The sequence below is a fragment of the Loxodonta africana genome, chromosome 1 (genome assembly GCF_030014295.1).
Source record: "Loxodonta africana isolate mLoxAfr1 chromosome 1, mLoxAfr1.hap2, whole genome shotgun sequence".
Taxonomy (NCBI): domain Eukaryota; kingdom Metazoa; phylum Chordata; class Mammalia; order Proboscidea; family Elephantidae; genus Loxodonta; species Loxodonta africana.
Genome location: NC_087342.1, coordinates 66567894 through 66577313, shown reverse-complemented (window position 1 = coordinate 66577313; position 9420 = coordinate 66567894).

Here is a 9420-nt window from a genome sequence, read left to right as displayed (position 1 = left end):
GTACAGTGACTATGTATTTCTAACATTTTTTACGTTTCCTGTTCAATATTTTGTCCATAGAACCTTTAAGTATTGCAGCTGGAGGCTTGAGTTTTTTCTTCAGTTCTTTCAGCTTGAGAAATGCCCAGTGTGTTCTTCCCTTTTGGTTTTCTAACTCCAGGTATTTGCACGTTTCATTATAATACTTTGTCTTCTTGAGCTGCCCTTTGAAATCTTTTGTTCAGCTCTTTTACTTCTCATTTCTTCCATTAGCTTTAGCTACTCTACCCTCAAAAGCAAGTTTCAGAGTCTCTTCTCACATGCATTTTGGTCCTTTCTTTCTTTCCTGTCTTTTTAATGACCTTTTGTTTTCTTCATGTATTATGTCCTTGATGTCATTCCATAAGTTCTCTGGCTTTTGGTCATTAGTGTTCAATCCACCAAATCTATTCCTGAGATGGTCTGCAAATTCAGGTGGAATATACTCAAGGTTGTATTTTTATTCTCATGGACTTGTTTTAATTTTCTTCGGCTTCAAGTTAAACTTGCATACGAGCAATTGATGGCCTGTTCCACAGTCGGCCCTTGGCCTTGTTCTGACTGATTATATTGATTATATTGAGTTTTCCATTGTCTTTTTTCCACAGATGTAGTCGATTTTATTCCTGTGTTTTCCATCTGGTGAAGTCTATGTGTATAGTCGCCGTTTATGTTGTGGGAAAAAGATATTTGCAATGAATAAGTAGTTGGTCTGGCAAAATTCTATCATGTCATCTCCAGTGTCATTTCTATCATCAAGGCCATATTTCCCAACTACGTATTCTTCTTTGTTTCCAGCTTTTGCATTCCAATCACCAGTAATTATCAATGCATCTTGATTGCATGTTTGATCAATTTCAAACTGCAGGAGTTGGTAAAATTTTTCATTTTTTTCATCTTTGGCACTAGTGGTTGGTGTGTAAATTTGAATAATAGTTATATTAACTGGTCTTCCTTATAGGCATAGCATGGATATTATCCTATTGCTGACAGCATTGTTCTTCGGGGTAGACTTTGAAATGTTCTTTTTGACAACGAATGCAACACCATTCCTCTTCAAGTTGTCATTCACGGCATAGTAGACCATGTGATCGTCTATTCAAAATGGCCAATACCAGTTCATTGCAGCTCACCATTGCCTAGGGTATCGATCTTTATGCATTTCATTTTTGACAACTTCCAATCTTCCTGGATTCATACTTCTACACTCTACGTTCTGATTATTAACGGATGTTTGCAGCTGTTTCTTCTCAGTTGAGTTGTACCACATCAGCAAATGAAGGTCCTGAAAGCTTGACTCCATCCACATCATTAAAGATGACTCGACTTTGAGGGGGCAGCTCTTCCCCAGCGGTATTTTGAGTGCCTTCCAACCTCAGGGGCTCATTTTTCCAGCACTATGTCAGACAATGTTCCACTGCTATTCATAAGGTTTTCACTGCCCAGTCTTTTCAGAAGTATACTGCCTTGTCCTTCCTAATCTGCCTTAGTCTGGAAGCCCCACTGAAACCTGTCTATCATGGGTGACCCTGCTGGTATTTGAAATACTGGTGGCATAGCTTCCAGCATCACAGCAACACATACGCCACCACAGTACAACAAACTGACAGAAGCATGGCGGGGGAATAAATACATGAATGAAAAACTAAATAATACTATAATAAAATGATTTCCGTATATCTATCTTACTCAAAAAGTATGAATGCTAAAGCTACTCATTGTATATATTGAATCTGTGGTTAATCCATTGGTAAAAATAGAATAATCCTAAATAATTGTCCATGTTATTATTTTACTATGGATAAATGCTGTTATTTACCTCATGGCAAAATTCTGATTACTTCCAAAGATCTTTCAATTCTCGGTAAATGATTAGCATGTAAGCTTGCTATCAATATGGTAATCACTTAAGTCGCTTAAAAAATCCGTTTCATTAATACTATTCTAGATATAATCCTATAAGGTAAGTACTAGGGAAAATAATTCTAAGCCAATGAGTTGTTAACTAAAGGCCAAATCCATCTAATAGTAGAAATCTCTTGGCCTGAGTCAGGAGACCAAGATTTTAGTCTATAGATTTGTTTATGAATTGTGGAAATTTGTGTGGGCCATTTGACGACTCTGAGCTAAAGTCTGATCTGTAAAATGTCAGATTTGACATGATTTCTAAGACCTTTTCTAGTTTAGTAGTCTATCAAGGCTACTAAATTGTTAGCTAGAGACAGATTGTACAGTGTATATACTCAAAATAATAATAGTGTTCCTGTTGTTAGTTGCCCTCAAGTCAGCCCCAGACTCATAGCAACCCCATGCACAACAAAACAAAACACTGCCTGTCTTGAGCCATCCCCATAATCAGCTGAAGATTGGATCATTGTGACCCATAGGGTTTTCATTAGTTGATTTTCAAAAGTAGATCACCAGGTCTTTCTTTCCAATCCTTCTTAGTCCGGAAGTTCTGTTGAAAGCTGTTCAATATCATAGAAACATGCAAGCTTCCTCTGACAGACGGGCGGTGGCCGTGCATGAGGTGCTTTGGCTGGAAGTCAAATTCAGGTCTTCCACTTAGAAGACGAGAATTCTACCACCTGAACCACTACGGACCCCCAAAATAATAATAACTGTTAACACACAAAGTACTGACTAAGTGTCAGACATTTTTCTGAGTACTTAACATCAATTAAGACATTAAATCTTCACAAACAAGCTTATGCAGTAGCTCTCACCCTATGTTAGAAAAAGGGAAACTGAGGCACAGATAGGTTTAGTGACTTACTTGCTCAAGGTCCCAGGAGATATTTGACATGCACAGCTAAAGATTCCAAATGATCTGCCCTCTACCTGCCTCTCATCTGCCTCACTTCTCTCTGAACCCTGAAGCTCACAAGTGTTTCCATTGAAGACCCTTTGTAGAGCATTGGTGGAGTCATGGTTAAGAGCTATGGCTGCTAACCAAAAGGTCAGCAGCTCAAATTTACCAGCTGCTCCTTGGAAACTCTATGGGGGTGGCTCTACCCTGTCCTGTAGGGTTGCTATGAGTCAGAATTGACTTGATAGCAATGGGTTTGAGGGTTTTTTTCTGGTTTAAGACTGTTTGCACTAGCTGTTCCCTCTGCTTGCGGTTCTTTCCCCAGATCTTTGTATAGCTTGTTCCCTCTTACTATTCGAATCTCCTCTCAAAGATCAGAAGCTTACCCTGACCTCTCTGAACAAAGTCCCCACTACACATGTACCATACCAGTTGCCATTGAGTTGATTCTGACTCCCAGCAACCCCAGGTGTGTCAGAGTAAATCTGTGCTCCACAGGGTTTTCAAAGACTTATTTTGTGGAAGTAAATCACCAGGCTTTTCTTCTGAGGTGCCTCTGGGTGGACTGGGTTAGCCGCCAAGGGCATTAACAATTTGTATTATCCGGGGGCTCACTACACATAGCCAACTCTATTTTTCTTCCAAACCTGCTCAACCATCTGAAAGTACCTATTTAGTTTTTTATTAGTTTATTTATGTTTTCACTATCTGCTTCCCCTGAGTAAAGTATAAGTTCCGTGAAGGGAATAGCTCTGTATTGTTCATGACTGTATCGCCAGTATCTAGACAAGCACCAGGCACAGAGCTGTTGTTGTTGATGGAAGGAACAAATGTGTGGGTGAATGAATGATAACGCAATAAAAATGATCTTCCTATATTCATCTTAGTTATTCAAAAAGTATGAACGTTAAAGCTGTTTCACGGGATATATTGCATCTCTGATAGACTATATAAGTAAGAAGTATTTTCAGACAGAGAAGAAATGTGTTTACTGACAATATTTAGTACTAGCATGTCTCAACATTTCTACTTTACTGTCAACTTCCCTCAAAGTAATTATGTAAACATTTCATTTCTTTTATTGTGTTCATTTCAGAGAAGAGTTCAGATCCTTTACTAAATCACCCAAGAAATTGAGTGACAATATGAGTCATCAAAAACATTAAGCTCACAGAAGCCAATACGTCGAAGAAGGCTTAAATTGTATATTGAAATTTATATGCTTAAAGTGCATAGCACAAGACATGTGCAGAAACTGAAGCAACGGTATCCATGTTTCATGTCTTCCTATGGGGAAGGTGGGGGAATGTCATTTTATCAGCAGAGAAATGCCCTGTAGAGAGAACACAGTGAGCAAATCTTGAGCGGAGGTCTGATTGCATATGGGGGCAGCGTCAAAAACACGGGAGTTGCTAGACTCAGAGGACATGTAACAATGAAAGTTCAAAGTCTTGAATGCTCTCAAGACTCTTAAGCTCACTTTCATAAGTGATTTCAGGGAGCTATAGAAATCCGTACAATATACTAAGATAAAATTAAAAATAAGCAGACAAAAATGGAACCAAGGGAAAATGACAGTAGAAAAAAATGAATTGAAGCCAAGAATGAAATGAATAGACAAGATACTTGAGGAGATGGACCCTTGCTTAGAAGGACACATATTGACCCTACATTTCTTGACACCCAGTGCAGTTATGGTGAAGGTATTGGCATTGGGGGCAGAGCCAGGAAGTCCAGTATTCAGATGTGGCCAAAGTTGGTACAAGATTTATAGCATGAATAAGGGGTGAAATGTGGCCCAAGATAGGTGTCTTAGGCTGTGTTCTCTAGAGAAGAAAAAACAGTGAAGCATCTCTCTATATATACATATATACAAAGAGAGAGAAATTTATATCAAAGAAATGGCTCATGTGGCTGTAGAGGCTGTAAAGTCCCAAGTCAAAGGGTAGGGCTTCTCTTGACTCACGAGGCTGCAGAGGCTTGGTGAACCCAAGATCAGCAGACAACAGGCCTCTGGCTCACAGGCCATGGAGGCCAACAAATCCCAAGGTCGGTAGGTAAGCTGGCAGACCAATGGCTCACAGACTACAGAAGCTGATGAATCCCAAGATCAGCAGGTAAGCTTGGCTCAAGTTCAAGAACCGGAGGTTCAGACAAACAGGAGCCAGCTTTGGGATCCAGAGGGAACAAAAGCTCACAAGCCTTGCTAGAAAGTCCACCTATCTTGGGTGCAGGCCACACCCCCAAGGAAACTCCCTTTCAATTGATTGGTTACTCACAGCAGACTTTATCACAGAGACGATCACATTATATCAGATCTCATCATGGAAGTGATTACATCATTTTATGACTGCCAAACTACATGAAAACTGCCCAACCACTGAGAATCACTGTCAAGCCAAGTTGATGCTCAACCGTAATGATCACAAGAGGCATTGCTGCTCTCATTGTTAGCTGCTGCGGAGTCAGCTCCCACTCCTGGTAATCTCTTGTATAACAGAATGAAACGTTGCCAAGGCCTGTGCCATCTTCATAATTGTTGGTGTGTCTGAGTCCATTGTTGTGGTTACTGTGTCAGTCTATCTCATGGAGCATTTTCCCTGATCTTCTAATTCACCAAACATGATGTCCTTTTCTAGCAATTAGTCTTTGCTGATGACATGTCCAAATCAAGCAGATTGAAATCTCTCCATCCTAGCTTCTAAGGATCATTCTGGTTGTCTTTATTCGATGACTGATTTGTTTGTTCCTTTGAAAGTACATGGTATATTCAATAGTCTTTGCCAACACTGCAGTTCAAAAGCATCAATTCTGTCTTCCTTTTTCACTATCCAAATTTCCCAAGCGTATGAGGTTGAAAAAAACATCTTTTGGGTCAGGTACACTTTAGTCATCAAAGTGACGTCTTTGGTTTTTAAAACTTTAAAGAGGCATTTTGTATCAGATTTACCTAATGTAATACATTGCTTGGTTTCTTGACTGCTGCTTCCATGGACGTTGATTGTTGATCTGATTAGAATGAAGTCATAGTCAATTTCAATTTCATCTCCATTTATAATGATGTTGTTTATCAGTTCAGTCGTGAGGATTTTCATTTTCTTAACTTTCAGGTGTAATCCATACTGAAGGCTGTAGTCTTTGGCCTTCTTTGGGCATTACTACTCCTGAAATCTAAGAGAATATTCTCCCACAGGTCCTCATAAAGATGACATTTTGTGATGAAGCAAACTCAACAACAGTCTTACACTAAATGCACCAGCGTGTTTCACAGGACTATTTCTTACGAAGTCGCTCACTGTAGGCTACAGCATTTTACTAAAGAAGCAATTTAATCAAAAAAAAAAAAAAAGAAATTATACGATGGGCCAACTGCAATCTGTGGTCAATTAGTGCAACTCCCTGCTGGACCACATATCCTTCCAGTGATGGAGTGTGTGTCTGTGTCTGTGTCTGTGTTTATAATACTTTAGTTCAAGTGAGTGTTTCATAAAATTGGAGCAGCAAAAAATCTAAGGTCATACTGTCTAACAGTTCCCTGGACTGCAGCTCTCCTGTGTTCTGGCTTAAGTTGGAACCCTAGGCCTTCTACTCATCCAAGCTGGAATGAACTGACATCCTCTTAGGGAAGCTGAGGAGTCTAATAGGATATATGGCGAATAGAAAGCCCCTCAAATCCTTAAGGGCAGAGGCAACATGTTCCTTGGGATATAATTTTGTATATACAGATGAAGAAACCAGCGGGTCCCCAAAGTTCTCCAACAGCGAGTATATGGCTGCAAATAAAATTTAACCCGAAAATTATATAAGCAGGCAAATCAGTTATGCCCTTTGGCCATTTTTTTTTTTTTACATTTTAATAAAGAACTTTTGGAATGGTTGATCTCGAATAGGCTATTCTGTGTAGTAGAAACGAGTACTTACAAAATATGTACCTAGAAAACTAAATAAGTTAACCTACTACATCAACCCCCCCCCTGCAAAAAAAAACCTTCTGCTGTCAAGTTGATTCCAACTCATAGCAGCCCTATAGGACAGAGTAGAACTGCCCCATGGACTTTCCAAGGAGCGCCTGGTGGATTCAAACTGCTGACTTTTTAGTTAGCAGCCATAGCTCTTAACTACTACACCACCAGGGTTTCCAACCTACTGAACATACTGCATAAGATTGTAAATTATAAGCCAGTTGTATGTTATGGATGATTAGTCGACCAAAAATGGTGGCTTTTGTTTAGGTTGGTGCCCTTGAAAGATGATGTGACCGGTTGTCTATTAAAGCTAGTTCATGCTTCGTAAACCAGGCCGCTTCCATAGAAACTAAGGTTTACCTCTCTCCTCTCATCTTTGCTATGATACCATAAGACTATATTGAGGAAAAAGGCCCTGGTGGCACGGTGGTTAAATGCTATGGCTGCTAACCAAAAGGTCAGCTGTTTGAATTCACCAGCCTCTCCCTGTAAGCTCTGTGGGGCAGTTCTACTCCATCCTATACGGTCATCATGAGTGGGAAAAGATAATTTTATTAAAAATACCCTCTGAACTCATCACGCATAGGAATGTTACTGAGGCCATTGTTCATTGCATTCTCTATTCTCTGTCTTCTTAAGGAAAAACCTTGAGAGAAATTTCTTTCTGGCATTAGTAGACAGAATACTTGTACTTCTTGAAAAATTGGTCTATTTTTAAGCATATAAACTCTGTGAACTACAGAACTGACCAGTTTATAATTTTTCAGTTGATTGCTAGAAAGCTTAGTGTTGACATTACAGTCTATTTGTAGCCATTATATAGTTTTTATCGTCTGTATTTAGCATCTTTTTTCTTGTTTTCAATCTATTTTAAGTTTAAGTTATTTTTAATTTGATTTACTTTCGTGATTTTGTGTGTTTTAGGGCTGCATTCAATGTAAAATAGTTAAATAGATGTGTCTAGGTCCTTCCCACAATATGGGCTTGAATACCCACTTTTTTATTTAAAAATAAAAAGGAAATTGGGTATACATCTTTAATGGGATTACTAATAATCTGATCTGGAAAGGAAGAAAAATATACCCTGAGCTTAAGTTTTTATTACTATAGAACAGAATAGAAAATGAGTGCGTAGCTCCCAAACATCCTTAAAAGTTTAAAAATAAAATTAAATTGATTTTCCTTTGGGTTTTCTGTTTTTTACCTAGGACTATTAAGGAAAAGTCTAACTGTGAAATTAAATTAAAATTTTAGTAGGAATATAAACTAAATAAGCATATTATGGGGTTTCTCAACTCACTTTTTTAGGACTTAGATCTTTTGTGAGAGTATTCTTAAAATCTTAATTTTTGTTTTATGCCATGAAGAAATTATTTTCTTCAACTTCTATATCCCAGAATGCCTGCCCCATAGATTTGTCATAATATTACTATATGTTTTGGCAGCCACTAGAATATTGTCTTAGTCATCTAGTGCTGCCATAACAGAAATACCACAATTGGATGGGTTTAACGAAGAGAAATTTATTTCAGTAAAGTAGGCTAAAAGTCCAAATTCAGAGCGTTAGCTCCAAGGGAAGGTTTTCTTTCTGTATCAGCTCTGGAAGAAGGTCCTTGTCCTCAGTCTTCCCATGGTCGAAGCTTCTCAGGTGTAGAGACCCGGGTCCGAAGGATGTGCTCTGCTCCTGGTGCTGCTTTCTTGGTGTTATGAAGTCCCCAAGTGCTTGCTTCCCTTTCCTTTTATCTCTTGAGAGATAAAAGGTGGTACAGGCCACACCCCAGGGAAACTCCCTTTACCTTGGATCAGGGAGGTGACCTGAGTAAGGGTGGTGTTACAATTCCACCCTAATCCTCTCAACATAAAATTACAATCACAAAATGTAGGACAACCACACAATACTGGGAATCATGGCCTAACCAAGTTAATACACATATTTTTGGGGGGACATAATTCAATCCATGACAAATATAGAATAAATTTAACAAGGATATGAATACAATGATATTCGTGTAGGTCTTATAACATTTGGTAACTCAGGGTGTTCCCATTTACTCACAGTTTTAATAGGAATATGAATACTTTCAATAGGAATATTCGAATAAGTTTAATAGGAAGAGTTTGAAGAAAAACAAGTTTCTTAAATTTTCACCCCAAAATTTCCAATGTAACAACATTTTTCAAGTGCTAAGAGTAACATCAATTTTTTTTATTACAACATGTTTTTATAGGAAGTCATTGGTAATTTTTAATGATTTTGCCTAATTATGTGCACTTTTACTATTATTTTAAGATTTCATTGGCTAATCCTATGATATATTGTCTTCCATCAAATCTTATTTATAAAAGTTTCTTTACTATCAAATATAGTTTGCATATACGTTGAATGCCATAGGTAGGTATACAAGTACTTCTCAAACCAAAAAATGAGGTGTGAAAGAAGAAAATCTTTTCTTTTTTTTTTTTGTGGAACTGATTTTTGAATTAAAAATAAATAAGCAGCTCCAGACACACAAGGCAAAGAGGCAGAGCAGAGGGTACATGAGGATTTAGCAATTCCTCCACTTGAACTCTATGTTGTTTAAATTTTTTGAATCATCTAGGGTAGGGACATCTGTATTCCAAAACAGT